Source organism: Panulirus ornatus, chromosome 66 (assembly GCF_036320965.1).
Source record: "Panulirus ornatus isolate Po-2019 chromosome 66, ASM3632096v1, whole genome shotgun sequence".
Taxonomy (NCBI): domain Eukaryota; kingdom Metazoa; phylum Arthropoda; class Malacostraca; order Decapoda; family Palinuridae; genus Panulirus; species Panulirus ornatus.
Window position 1 is genome coordinate 24,695,586 of NC_092289.1, and position 16,038 is coordinate 24,711,623.

Genomic DNA, 16,038 nt, shown 5'->3' on the forward strand with positions numbered 1-16,038 from the left:
TTGGTAGTGGACTCACCCTGGCTGCCGACGCCGCCATTTTCGCCTCTTTGTTCGCCAAGTTGAGTGTTATTTGTCGTCTTATCCTTGAATTTGGGGCTTTTACACGTCGTTCAACATCGCCGCCGTAGTTGTCAACAACGTTACCTGTTTGGGAAGGAAGGAATAACGCGTTTGAAGTGATCGCCTAAAGGAAGTTCAAAATGTAAGTATTTTGGACGGGGAGTTCGCCCTTGGTGTGTGTCGGTAGGGCAGAGAATCCTCCGCCATTACCAAGTACACGACTTTCGACCGAGATGAGCGTACGTAAGGACCAAATTATTATCCACTCGTGATCGTAAGGGTCAAGTTATCCAACAACGCTCCCAGAGACCAAAATATCACGGCGTGTGTCAGCGAGTGCCACGAGTTACGGCAAGCATTGTGTGTAAAGGGGAGAAAATGTCAACTTAAGGGATTGGCAAAGTTGTTTTTCCGGAATGCCTTTCCATTTTTTAGCAGTTGGCGAGGCTGGGGCGTATGTGTGTGTGTGAGGCGTGGGAGGCCAGGCGTGGGTGACCGCTCCTGCACCACTTTTGCCAGCCAACGTCGCCCACTTACCATGGATTGGACACAAATTATGAATGGTAATGAGCGTCGGTCACACGATTTACCTCGGAAAATCGAGTTGTCGGTGAAATTAATAATGGGATTGGGAAAGGCAAGGGATGTCGAGTGTTAATTTAGCAATGTTGAAGCTTCAAATATGAGTTGTATGTATGTGTGATGTAAGGGTGGAATGATTATAAATGCTGACACAGTAAATTGAAGATTTGATATTTTTATCGCTCAAGTAACTTGATTATAGTCATGATGACGTCTGATAGCGACTTCTCCGTTAAATGTCCGTATAATGGACTATTTATGTAAACTTTTTTTTTTTAAATACGGAGAATTTCCACTTGTCAGTCTGTGGTTCATTTTAGATTGACAATATATATATATATATATATATATATATATATATATATATATATATATATATATATATATTGGATAATGATTTGAATGCTTGATTATTGACATTTTTTGATAATTCTTAACAAAGTATGATGGAATTCAGTATATTTTTTGTTGATAGTGCCTTTTTTGTTAATCTTAGATTAGGTGTGTAGGTTAATGATAATTCGTAGACCAATGTATCTTTTTCTATCAAGTTTATGCTGTAGGCGTTTTAGGCATGGTGCAGGTAAACGAAAGTACTGTCTTCGTATTTTAGATTAATCCTCACTGAAGTGAAATATGGAATATTACCAAGAATTATGAAGCCATATCTCAAAACAGATTTCTTTCGAAGGATGATTTTTTACCATTATTAAATACTTGCGTTAAATGATAATAAAAAACATTCCATGAGAGGATCTGACTGAACTTTCACTAATACCGTGTCTGCGGAGGCAAGGCTGATAGCAGAAATACAACATAAAGGTACAATAATAGCCAAACTTTGGTATTGTGTTAGATTTGGGTTTATTGTGACTATCATTCATATATGTTGGGCTGTGAGTCCTGCTGAATATCACTGTGGTAAGTTATGATGATAATATCGCAGGCATGTAAATGATCAATGATAATATCGCAGGCATGTAAATGATCAGTGATAATATCGCAGGCATGTAAATGATCAATAATAATATCGCAGTTATGTAAATGGTCAATAATGATATCGCAGTCATGTAAATGATCAATAATAATATCGCAGGCATGTAAATGATCAATGAGAGGTTTAGATGAACATTTGGCAGTAATTCTCCTTCAGTCACATTTTTATTTATATAAATACATCAGAGCAAGACCAGGCATTGCCGAGGACATCTTTCCAAGGGCTCCTAAGGCCACATTACATCTAATATCAGGGAAATGTGGCTTCCTTTGATTGAGAAAATCTTTGAAAACACTACTCCCAAAGATACAGCTCGCCATAGGTGACTTTTCTCTCGCGGTGTATTCTCATGCATGCAGTGTCCGGCAATAGTCCTTCCATGATATATATATATATATATATATATATATATATATATATATATATATATATATATATATATATATATATTTGGAAAGGATCACAATTTTGCGCGTGAGCAAGATATTCCTATGAGTCCACGGGGAAAATGAAACACGATAAGTTCCCAAGTGCACTATCGTGTATTAATCTTATAATCAGGGGAGACACAAGAGAGAAATATAAGTCAGTTGATATACATCGAAGAGACGAAGCTAGGACGCCATTTGGTAAACATGTGATTGTCCAAATCATACTTGGTATTTTTTGGACAATCACATGTTTACCAAATGGCGTCCTCGCTTCGTCTCTTCGATGTATATCAACTGACTTATATTTCTCTCTTGTGTCTCCCATGATGATGTGATTATTACACGAAAGTGCACTTGGGAACTTATCGTGTTTCATTTTTCCCATGGACTCATAGGAATATATATATATATATATATATATATATATATATATATGTGTGTGTGTGTGTGTGTGTGTGTGTGTGTGTGTGTGTGTGTAGGTAGGTATAAACGGAATCCGCCAGCTTGTGGTTTCACCACGTGTTAAAATGTTACTTTCGGCGAGGTTGTATCATCCATCGTCAGTTAACGAAAGCGAGTGGCATCGTCCAGGAACTTCACGCTGCTTCAGATTGTTGTGTATCCTCGGAGCTGCAGCAGCACAATAAAAGGAAGGCTGGAGTTTATATATATATATATATATATATATATATATATATATATATATATATATATATATATATATATATATATTTTTTTTTTTTTTTTTTTTTTTTCGAAAAGAAGGAATAGAGAAGGGGGCCAGGTGAGGATATTCCCTTAAAGGCCCAGTTCTGTTCTTAACGCTACCTCGCTAACGCGGGAAATGGCGAATAGTTCGAAAGAAATATATATATATATATATATATATATATATATATATATATATATATATATATATATATATATTTCATCAAGGATGGAAGGCATGTGTACGAGTAGGAAGAGAGGAATATGATTGGTTCCCAGTGAATGCGTTTGCGGCAGGGGTGCATGATGTCTCCATGGCTATTTAATTTGTTTATGGATGGGATTGTTTGGCAGGGGAATGCAAGAGTTTTGGAGAGGGGCAAGTATGCAGTCTGGTGTGGATGAGAAAGCTTAAGAAGTGAGTCATTTGTTCGCTGATGATACAACGCTGGTGGTGACTGGTTGGTGACTGAGTTTGGTAAAGTGTGTGAAAGAAAACTGAGAGTGAATGTGAATAAGATCAAGGTTATTAGGTTCAGTAGGGTTGAGGGACAAGTTAATTGGGTTGTAAGTTAGAATGGAGATAACTAGAAGTGAAGTGTTTTGATATCTGGGAGGAGATGTAGCAGCAGATGGAACCATGAAAGCAGAAGTGAGTCACAGGGTGGGAGAGAGGGCGAAGGTTCTGGGAGCGTTGAAGAATGTGTGGAAGGCGAGAACGTTATCTCTGAGAGCAAGAAGGGGTATGTTCGAATGAATGGTGGTTCCAATAATGTTATATGGTTGTGAGGCATGGGCTATAGATAGGGTTGTGCGGAGGGTGGCTGTGTTGGAAATGAAATGTTTGAGGACAATATGTGGTGTGAGGTAGTTTAATCGAGTAATTAATGAAAGGGTAAGAGAGATGTGTGGGAATAAAAAGAGTGATTGAGAGAGCAGAAGAGGGTATATTGAAATGGTTTGGTCTCATGGAGAGAATGAGTGAGGAAAGATTAACAAAGAGGATATATGTGTCAGAGGTGGAGGGAACAAGGAGAAGTGGGAGACTAAATTGTAGGTGGAAGGATAGAACGAAAAAGATTTTGAGCAATTAGGGCCTGAACATGCAGGGGGGTGAAAGGCGTGCAAGGAATAGAGTGAATTGGAACAATGTGGTTTACTGGGGTCGACGTGCTGCCAGTGGATTGAACCAGGGCATGTGAAGCGTCTGGGGTAAACCATGGAAAGTTTTAGGGGGCCTGGATATGGAAAGGAAGCTGTGATTTCGATGCATTACACATGACAGCTAGAGACTGAATGTGAACGAATGTGGCCTTTGTTGTCTTCCTATCGCTACCCCGCGCAGAGGGGTACCATTTCATGTGTGGCGGGGTGGCGACGAAATGGATGAAGGCAGCAAGTATGAATATGTACTTGTGTATATATGTATGTATATATATATATATATATATATATATATATATATATATATATATATATATATATATATATATATATTCTTTCAAACTGTTCGCCATTTCCCGCGTTAGCAAGGTAACGTTAAGAACAGAGGACTAGGACTGGGCCTCTGAGGGAATATCCTCACCTGGCCCCCTTGTCTGTTCCTTCTTTTGGAAAATTAAAAAAAAAAAGAAAACAAGAGGGGAGGATTTCCAGCCCCCCCGCTCCCTCCCCTTTTAGTCTCCTACGACACGCAGGGAATACGTGGGAAGTATTCTTTCTCCCCTATCCTCAGGTATATATATATATATATATATATATATATATATATATATATATATATATATATATATACGCTGAAATTTATAGGTGTGTATGTGTGCGTGTGTGGGCGTCTATGTATATACATGTGTATATGGGTGGGTTGGGCCATTCTTTCGTCTGTTTCCTTGCGTTACCTCGCTAACGCGGGAGACAGCGACGAAGTATAATAAATAAGAAAAAAAATGTGTGTGTATATATATATATATATATATATATATATATATATATATATATATATATATTTTTTTTTTTTTTTTTTATACTTTGTCGCTGTCTCCCGCGTTTGCGAGGTAGCGCAAGGAAACAGACGAAAGAAATGGCCCCACCCCCCCCCCCCATACACATGTATATACATACATCCACACACGCAAATATACATACCTACACAGCTTTCCATGGTTTACCCCAGACGCTTCACATGCCCTGCTTCAATCCACTGACAGCACGTCAACCCCGGTATACCACATCGCTCCAATTCACTCTATTCCTTGCCCTCCTTTCACCCTCCTGCATGTTCAGGCCCCGATCACACAAAATCTTTTTCACTCCATCTTTCCACCTCCAATTTGGTCTCCCTCTTCTCCTTGTTCCCTCCACCTCCGACACATATATCCTCTTGGTCAATCTTTCCTCACTCATCCTCTCCATGTGCCCAAACCACTTCAAAACACCCTCTTCTGCTCTCTCAACCATGCTCTTTTTATTTCCACACATCTCTCTTACCCTTACGTTACTCACTCGGTCAAACCACCTCACACCACACATTGTCCTCAAACATCTCATTTCCAGCACATCCATCCTCCTGCGCACAACTCTATCCATAGCCCACACCTCGCAACCATACAACATTGTTGGAACCACTATTCCTTCAAACATACCCATTTTTGCTTTCCGAGATAATGTTCTCGACTTCCACAGATTCTTCAAGGCCCCCAGGATTTTCGCCCCCTCCCCCACCCTATGATCCACATCCGCTTCCATGGTTCCATCCACTGCCAGATCCACTCCCAGATATCTAAAACACTTCACTTCCTCCAGTTTTTCTCCATTCAAACACCTCCCAATTGACTTGACCCTCAACCCTACTGTACCTAATAACCTTGCTCTTATTCACATTTACTCTTAACTTTCTTCTTCCACACACTTTTCCAAACTCAGTCACCAGCTTCTGCAGTTTCTCACATGAATCAGCCACCAGCGCTGTATCATCAGCGAACAACAACTGACTCACTTCCCAAGCTCTCTCATCCCCAACAAACTTCATACTTGCCCCTCTTTCCAAAACTCTTGCATTTACCTCCCTAACAACCCCATCCATAAACAAATTAAACAACCATGGAGACATCACACACCCCTGCCGCAAACCTACATTCACTGAGAACCAATCACTTTCCTCTCTTCCTACACGTACACATGCCTTACATCCTCGATAGAAACTTTTCACTGCTTCTAACAACTTTCCTCCCATATATATATATATATATATATGGAAAATTTATTATGTAAGGCCTATCTACAAAGTGGACAGAATTTGCTGATAAGTAAGTTTAATTTAGATGTTACATTTTCCCTATCAGCCGCTTAAGATTGTTTTGGATTATTTAGGGATTTACTCCTGTGCTTCATTTACAGAATATAATATTACATAGGGCCCAATGAAAAGGTATTAGAATTATTTTTGAGAAGTACATGTAAAGCTAAAGAAAAATGAAAATGTGCTTGGGTAATTCAGTTTTCTTAATTATAAAGCTACTTATGTAACCTTGTCTCCCTTTCATGAAACTCCTGTAGCTTTAGGCAGGAATTGAATTTCTGTTTTCATACTGGTTTCTGATGTGTATTTGAGCTTTAGAGAACAAATTGCAGTAATTTACTGCATATTTTTAGGCTTACTATGGCGTAATTGCATTGATTGAGAACAGTCAATGGCTATATAAGTATTTAAGGTATATCAGGTGGATCATTAGGCTGCAGATTAGTTGCCTGGAAAGATTGAATGTAAGCAATTGTAGTTGCTACTTGAAATGTTCTCTTGAAAAAGTATCTGAGCTTATTGTTAATATTTAACTTACTTTATTTAATAGCTCATAATAGAAGAACTAGTCAACTGCCTTTAATAGCTGAATGAATTAGAGATTATTTTACCTTTAGAATGGTCTGCAGTTGGATAAAAACTTTAAAACCTATTTTTAATTATTTATGGCCTGATGTACTCTGATGCTTTTTTGTAATAGTAAGGTGAGATGAAACAGAAAGTAAAGATGTGTTCATAATTATATGGCAGGAAAATATGTATTATGTCCTGTTAGTGTTTCATTACAAGATTCTTGTCTCTTACTTTAGATGATCTTTGATCTTGAGGAATTTTATTATCAGGTGCTTGAATTTTTCACACGCACAGACACACACAAGCAGAGCATATGATACTGTACCACTTAGAAAGTTAGTAAAGATGTATTTTTCAGGCAGGAATAAGGGAAGACTTATTCTTGGGTGGAAAGTTACCATTATAGGCAACAAGGAGGACATGTCATCGGACCCCTTCCTCAAAATGGGTTGGGGTCTCCACCAATCCTAGGATCATTGTTCCTATTCTTCAGTGTTAGTCACTTGCCAGAAGGACTGGAAACATACCAGAATATGTTTGCATATGATTTGAAGTTATGAGGGAAGCAAAGAAAGATAAAAACTGCAGCAATTTACAAGTTGACCAAGACATACCAAATTTGATTGGTGAGATTCAGCCATGTACATGCAAAGTAATGGAGTTGGCACATTGCAAAAACAGGCCTCAGTACCATTATTATATTGCAGGAAATTAAGGTACATGAATGTGTGTTTTAGAGAGACATGGGCAAGTACAATGAACCTTACCTTTTGCCAACACTACTCGGCAGAATATCAAAGGAGACACACTCTCAGCCGGCAAATAGAAGTGCATTTAAATATGTAGATAAGGAAAGGCTTGCTAAATTTTCCACAATATATGATAGGCCAAAATTAAGGTATCCTTTGCAGGTTTGGTCTGTGACACTGTAGGAAGGTCAGAGAACTAATATGGGAGTGCCTAAGGAAGGCAAGAGAGAGAGAAAGATGGTACTAGAATTAAGAAAACTGAGTTACTGTGAATTGCATAAAAGCCATGGAAGAAACATAAAGTTGATATGGTGAATACCTTCAAGTTTAAATCTATTATTGATGTCAAGGGAGAACTGTTCTTCAAAAGGTGCAAAGATAGATTAATTAGAAGTTATAACAAGCAGTTTAATAGAAGAATGTGTCAATAAATACTTTTGTAGTATGGTTTCAGAGTAATGGTTAAACAAGTTAGGCTAGGTGATGAAATTGTTTATGATATTATGAAAAGGCTGTATGGTAGAAGAGAAAACTCATAAGATGGGGCCCAGTGATTGTACAAGTTTCTCCATCTCAACAAATAGGTAATTAAGGCTACATGAGTGTTGATCTCCTTCCCCATACTGTACATATAAATAGTTACACACAGAGTGCTCTAGGAAGCATTAAGGCACAGACTTCACTGACTTGTTAAAGCTTTCATAATGAAGGACTTTTACAGTAAAGAATCAGACTGGGAACACTCACTTTTTCTTGAAGGTAGATAGTCATGGAAACAAATTCTTAATGTGTGCCTGTACAGATAAATTTCCTTTATCTTTGTGTCATTGAACATATGAAAACATTGAAATGGAAGACATCACATTCAATAACCCTCATGAAAGAGGTGATTGTATAGTTATTAGATATGACTGTGTAGTTAGTAAAGGAAAAAAAGATAAAATAGGGAAACCAAACTTGAAGAGGAGATACAACTATGGAACTACACAGAACTAAACAGTATCTGTGGAAACAGTGGTTCGGAAATAGTTTCACAGTCAGAATACAAAACTTTTTACGGAAGTGCCTTTGATGAGAGGGTTGGTATACGTGGTATTTTAGCACTGGACAGAGAGTAGATATGAACAAGGGGTTCTAAGATGAGACATTCTATAGAGAAAATATAGGAAGTCCAATAGTCAGCCAACAATTGAAAATTATAAGACAGTGTGAAATGTGTATGCAAGATAAGGAAGGAGTAGAGAAACTGAAGAAATAGCTTGATTTTCATGTTAGCATAATGGTGAGACATTTTGAGGTGAACAGGAAATTAATGTAAGGGAACAGAAGACACATCAGAGGAGCCTTCTTAAAATGGGTTGGAATCTTTATTGGTATGCTTCAGTGTTCAGTCTTTGGACTGTTTCTGCGAGTGATCTCTGCAGATGAATTACCACAAGGCCTGGAATCATACATGAATATTTTTGGATGATGCTAAGATCATGAAAAAAGGTAAATGATGAGTGATGGGGATTGTATCAGCTTACGAAGGGATGTAGAGGAGCTCTAGAGTTGGTCTCATTTCTGTTTGATAAATGCAAATGAAGCAAGTTTAAGCATTGGGAAAGAAGGCCTTTTTATGAATGTAAACTTGAAGGAAATAAGTTGCAGGAATGTGTGTGTAAGAGGGACTTAGGGGTCATTATTTTACTTGTCACCAGAGTACCACTTAAGGAGAATGAGACTAATTTGTATTTAAGTAAATGGATAAAGTGATATTCAAGCTAATTACAGTGTATATTAGACCTAAATTGGAATATGTTTCTCAAATATGGTCACCACTCAAGGTTCAAGAAGGATAACAAAGATGATGATTTATGCAGGAGAGCTGAATAACAGGGAGAAATAGAGGCCATAGACTTCCCCATCATGGAAATGAAAAGAACAAAGGGAGACTTGATTACAACCTTCATTTTACCAAACACATTTGGCTATGTCTACAGTGAATTGTTCTTTATTATTTACAAAGATTGAGCAACTGGAAGCCACATCAAGAAACTAAGCAAGATACTTGTTAGAAAAGATATGAAGAAGTACTTCACTGGTACTGAATGAATGGAATAAAGTAAGTGGTGGTATTGTGAAAGGTAGCAGTATGCAGAAATTTTATTAAGTTATTTGGTAGTGCAGTACAAAAATTTAAAATTTAGAACTCCCTCTCCATACCATACAGATAGATATATAAATGTTTGGTCGTACAGTACAAAAATTTAAAGAGATAGGGGCCCACAAATATAGAACTCCCTCTCCATACCATACAGATAAATATATAAACAGGTCAAAAATTGTTTACTGTGTAGAAGATGAAAGAAAATGTTAATTTGACCACAAACTACAAGTTAAAAACAATTTCATGATGATGATGATGACTGAAAAATTCTTTGAAAGATGTAGATAGGACAGCCAGAGGTTATAAAAAGAAATTTAGCAAGAAACTTGTTAGAAAAGATTTTTTTTTTTTTCTTTTTTATACTTTGTCGCTGTCTCCCGCGTTTGCGAGGTAGCGCAAGGAAACAGACGAAAGAAATGGCCCAACCCCCCCCCCCATACACATGTATATACATACATCCACACACGCAAATATACATACCTACACAGCTTTCCATGGTTTACCCCAGACGCTTCACATGCCCTGCTTCAATCCACTGACAGCACGTCAACCCCGGTATACCACATCGCTCCAATTCACTCTATTCCTTGCCCTCCTTTCACCCTCCTGCATGTTCAGGCCCCGATCACACAAAATCTTTTTCACTCCATCTTTCCACCTCCAATTTGGTCTCCCTCTTCTCCTTGTTCCCTCCACCTCCGACACATATATCCTCTTGGTCAATCTTTCCTCACTCATCCTCTCCATGTGCCCAAACCACTTCAAAACACCCTCTTCTGCTCTCTCAACCATGCTCTTTTTATTTCCACACATCTCTCTTACCCTTACGTTACTCACTCGGTCAAACCACCTCACACCACACATTGTCCTCAAACATCTCATTTCCAGCACATCCATCCTCCTGCGCACAACTCTATCCATAGCCCACACCTCGCAACCATACAACATTGTTGGAACCACTATTCCTTCAAACATACCCATTTTTGCTTTCCGAGATAATGTTCTCGACTTCCACAGATTCTTCAAGGCCCCCAGGATTTTCGCCCCCTCCCCCACCCTATGATCCACATCCGCTTCCATGGTTCCATCCACTGCCAGATCCACTCCCAGATATCTAAAACACTTCACTTCCTCCAGTTTTTCTCCATTCAAACACCTCCCAATTGACTTGACCCTCAACCCTACTGTACCTAATAACCTTGCTCTTATTCACATTTACTCTTAACTTTCTTCTTCCACACACTTTTCCAAACTCAGTCACCAGCTTCTGCAGTTTCTCACATGAATCAGCCACCAGCGCTGTATCATCAGCGAACAACAACTGACTCACTTCCCAAGCTCTCTCATCCCCAACAAACTTCATACTTGCCCCTCTTTCCAAAACTCTTGCATTTACCTCCCTAACAACCCCATCCATAAACAAATTAAACAACCATGGAGACATCACACACCCCTGCCGCAAACCTACATTCACTGAGAACCAATCACTTTCCTCTCTTCCTACACGTACACATGCCTTACATCCTCGATAGAAACTTTTCACTGCTTCTAACAACTTTCCTCCCATATATATATATATGTATGTAGCATTTATGGATCTGGAGAAGGCATATGATAGAGTTGATAGAGATGCTCTGTGGAAGGTATTAAGAATATATGGTGTGGGAGGAAAGTTGTTAGAAGCAGTGAAAAGCTTTTATCGAGGATGTAAGGCATGTGTACGTGTAGGAAGAGAGGAAAGTGATTGGTTCTCAGTGAATGTAGGTTTGCGGCAGGGGTGTGTGATGTCTCCATGGTTGTTTAATTTGTTTATGGATGGGGTTGTTAGGGAGGTGAATGCAAGAGTCTTGGAAAGAGGGGCAAGTATGAAGTGTGTTGTGGATGAGAGAGCTAGGGAAGCGAGTCAGTTGTTGTTCGCTGATGATACAGCGCTGGTGGCTGATTCATGTGAGAAACTGCAGAAGCTGGTGACTGAGTTTGGTAAAGTGTGTGAAAGAAGAAAGTTAAGAGTAAATGTGAATAAGAGCAAGGTTATTAGGTACAGTAGGGCTGAGGGTCAAGTCAATTGGGAGGTAAGTTATATGGAAAATTTATTATGTAAGGCCTATCTACAAAGTGGACAGAATTTGCTGATAAGTAAGTTTAATTTAGATGTTACATTTTCCCTATCAGCCGCTTAAGATTGTTTTGGATTATTTAGGGATTTACTCCTGTGCTTCATTTACAGAATATAATATTACATAGGGCCCAATGAAAAGGTATTAGAATTATTTTTGAGAAGTACATGTAAAGCTAAAGAAAAATGAAAATGTGCTTGGGTAATTCAGTTTTCTTAATTATAAAGCTACTTATGTAACCTTGTCTCCCTTTCATGAAACTCCTGTAGCTTTAGGCAGGAATTGAATTTCTGTTTTCATACTGGTTTCTGATGTGTATTTGAGCTTTAGAGAACAAATTGCAGTAATTTACTGCATATTTTTAGGCTTACTATGGCGTAATTGCATTGATTGAGAACAGTCAATGGCTATATAAGTATTTAAGGTATATCAGGTGGATCATTAGGCTGCAGATTAGTTGCCTGGAAAGATTGAATGTAAGCAATTGTAGTTGCTACTTGAAATGTTCTCTTGAAAAAGTATCTGAGCTTATTGTTAATATTTAACTTACTTTATTTAATAGCTCATAATAGAAGAACTAGTCAACTGCCTTTAATAGCTGAATGAATTAGAGATTATTTTACCTTTAGAATGGTCTGCAGTTGGATAAAAACTTTAAAACCTATTTTTAATTATTTATGGCCTGATGTACTCTGATGCTTTTTTGTAATAGTAAGGTGAGATGAAACAGAAAGTAAAGATGTGTTCATAATTATATGGCAGGAAAATATGTATTATGTCCTGTTAGTGTTTCATTACAAGATTCTTGTCTCTTACTTTAGATGATCTTTGATCTTGAGGAATTTTATTATCAGGTGCTTGAATTTTTCACACGCACAGACACACACAAGCAGAGCATATGATACTGTACCACTTAGAAAGTTAGTAAAGATGTATTTTTCAGGCAGGAATAAGGGAAGACTTATTCTTGGGTGGAAAGTTACCATTATAGGCAACAAGGAGGACATGTCATCGGACCCCTTCCTCAAAATGGGTTGGGGTCTCCACCAATCCTAGGATCATTGTTCCTATTCTTCAGTGTTAGTCACTTGCCAGAAGGACTGGAAACATACCAGAATATGTTTGCATATGATTTGAAGTTATGAGGGAAGCAAAGAAAGATAAAAACTGCAGCAATTTACAAGTTGACCAAGACATACCAAATTTGATTGGTGAGATTCAGCCATGTACATGCAAAGTAATGGAGTTGGCACATTGCAAAAACAGGCCTCAGTACCATTATTATATTGCAGGAAATTAAGGTACATGAATGTGTGTTTTAGAGAGACATGGGCAAGTACAATGAACCTTACCTTTTGCCAACACTACTCGGCAGAATATCAAAGGAGACACACTCTCAGCCGGCAAATAGAAGTGCATTTAAATATGTAGATAAGGAAAGGCTTGCTAAATTTTCCACAATATATGATAGGCCAAAATTAAGGTATCCTTTGCAGGTTTGGTCTGTGACACTGTAGGAAGGTCAGAGAACTAATATGGGAGTGCCTAAGGAAGGCAAGAGAGAGAGAAAGATGGTACTAGAATTAAGAAAACTGAGTTACTGTGAATTGCATAAAAGCCATGGAAGAAACATAAAGTTGATATGGTGAATACCTTCAAGTTTAAATCTATTATTGATGTCAAGGGAGAACTGTTCTTCAAAAGGTGCAAAGATAGATTAATTAGAAGTTATAACAAGCAGTTTAATAGAAGAATGTGTCAATAAATACTTTTGTAGTATGGTTTCAGAGTAATGGTTAAACAAGTTAGGCTAGGTGATGAAATTGTTTATGATATTATGAAAAGGCTGTATGGTAGAAGAGAAAACTCATAAGATGGGGCCCAGTGATTGTACAAGTTTCTCCATCTCAACAAATAGGTAATTAAGGCTACATGAGTGTTGATCTCCTTCCCCATACTGTACATATAAATAGTTACACACAGAGTGCTCTAGGAAGCATTAAGGCACAGACTTCACTGACTTGTTAAAGCTTTCATAATGAAGGACTTTTACAGTAAAGAATCAGACTGGGAACACTCACTTTTTCTTGAAGGTAGATAGTCATGGAAACAAATTCTTAATGTGTGCCTGTACAGATAAATTTCCTTTATCTTTGTGTCATTGAACATATGAAAACATTGAAATGGAAGACATCACATTCAATAACCCTCATGAAAGAGGTGATTGTATAGTTATTAGATATGACTGTGTAGTTAGTAAAGGAAAAAAAGATAAAATAGGGAAACCAAACTTGAAGAGGAGATACAACTATGGAACTACACAGAACTAAACAGTATCTGTGGAAACAGTGGTTCGGAAATAGTTTCACAGTCAGAATACAAAACTTTTTACGGAAGTGCCTTTGATGAGAGGGTTGGTATACGTGGTATTTTAGCACTGGACAGAGAGTAGATATGAACAAGGGGTTCTAAGATGAGACATTCTATAGAGAAAATATAGGAAGTCCAATAGTCAGCCAACAATTGAAAATTATAAGACAGTGTGAAATGTGTATGCAAGATAAGGAAGGAGTAGAGAAACTGAAGAAATAGCTTGATTTTCATGTTAGCATAATGGTGAGACATTTTGAGGTGAACAGGAAATTAATGTAAGGGAACAGAAGACACATCAGAGGAGCCTTCTTAAAATGGGTTGGAATCTTTATTGGTATGCTTCAGTGTTCAGTCTTTGGACTGTTTCTGCGAGTGATCTCTGCAGATGAATTACCACAAGGCCTGGAATCATACATGAATATTTTTGGATGATGCTAAGATCATGAAAAAAGGTAAATGATGAGTGATGGGGATTGTATCAGCTTACGAAGGGATGTAGAGGAGCTCTAGAGTTGGTCTCATTTCTGTTTGATAAATGCAAATGAAGCAAGTTTAAGCATTGGGAAAGAAGGCCTTTTTATGAATGTAAACTTGAAGGAAATAAGTTGCAGGAATGTGTGTGTAAGAGGGACTTAGGGGTCATTATTTTACTTGTCACCAGAGTACCACTTAAGGAGAATGAGACTAATTTGTATTTAAGTAAATGGATAAAGTGATATTCAAGCTAATTACAGTGTATATTAGACCTAAATTGGAATATGTTTCTCAAATATGGTCACCACTCAAGGTTCAAGAAGGATAACAAAGATGATGATTTATGCAGGAGAGCTGAATAACAGGGAGAAATAGAGGCCATAGACTTCCCCATCATGGAAATGAAAAGAACAAAGGGAGACTTGATTACAACCTTCATTTTACCAAACACATTTGGCTATGTCTACAGTGAATTGTTCTTTATTATTTACAAAGATTGAGCAACTGGAAGCCACATCAAGAAACTAAGCAAGATACTTGTTAGAAAAGATATGAAGAAGTACTTCACTGGTACTGAATGAATGGAATAAAGTAAGTGGTGGTATTGTGAAAGGTAGCAGTATGCAGAAATTTTATTAAGTTATTTGGTAGTGCAGTACAAAAATTTAAAATTTAGAACTCCCTCTCCATACCATACAGATAGATATATAAATGTTTGGTCGTACAGTACAAAAATTTAAAGAGATAGGGGCCCACAAATATAGAACTCCCTCTCCATACCATACAGATAAATATATAAACAGGTCAAAAATTGTTTACTGTGTAGAAGATGAAAGAAAATGTTAATTTGACCACAAACTACAAGTTAAAAACAATTTCATGATGATGATGATGACTGAAAAATTCTTTGAAAGATGTAGATAGGACAGCCAGAGGTTATAAAAAGAAATTTAGCAAGAAACTTGTTAGAAAAGATTTTTTTTTTTTTCTTTTTTATACTTTGTCGCTGTCTCCCGCGTTTGCGAGGTAGCGCAAGGAAACAGACGAAAGAAATGGCCCAACCCCCCCCATACACATGTATATACATACGTCCACACACGCAAATATACATACCTACACAGCTTTCCATGGCTTACCCCAGACGCTTCACATGCCTTGATTCAATCCACTGACAGCACGTCAACCCCGGTATACCAAATCGCTCCAATTCACTCTATTCCTTGCCCTCCTTTCACCCTCCTGCATGTTCAGGCCCCGATCACACAAAATCTTTTTCACTCCATCTTTCCACCTCCAATTTGGTCTCCCTCTTCTCCTTGTTCCCTCCACCTCCGACACATATATCCTCTTGGTCAATCTTTCCTCACTCATCCTCTCCATGTGCCCAAACCACTTCAAAACACCCTCTTCTGCTCTCTCAACCACGCTCTTTTTATTTCCACACATCTCTCTTACCCTTACGTTACTCACTCGATCAAACAACCTCACACCACACATTGTCATCAAACATCTCATTTCCAGCACATC

General features: G+C 38.0%; 2 protein-coding genes across 17 annotated transcripts in view; both read left to right on the forward strand.

Annotated features, from left to right (window-relative positions):
• Window positions 1-16,038, forward strand: part of LOC139746697 (guanine nucleotide exchange factor DBS-like) — a 542,611-nt gene that overhangs the window by 215,681 nt on the left and 310,892 nt on the right. The gene's annotated exons all lie outside the window — the stretch shown is intronic.
• The window catches only part of LOC139746811 (uncharacterized), a 75,009-nt gene continuing 58,988 nt past the window's right edge, over window positions 18-16,038 (forward strand). For 6 of the 11 annotated variants that reach the window (XM_071658377.1, XM_071658385.1, XM_071658376.1 and 3 more), the window contains exon 1: window positions 18-202. The gene's annotated coding sequence lies outside the window, so the exon portion shown is untranslated. The other 5 variants (XM_071658379.1, XM_071658378.1, XM_071658387.1 and 2 more) reach the window with 4 other exon arrangements.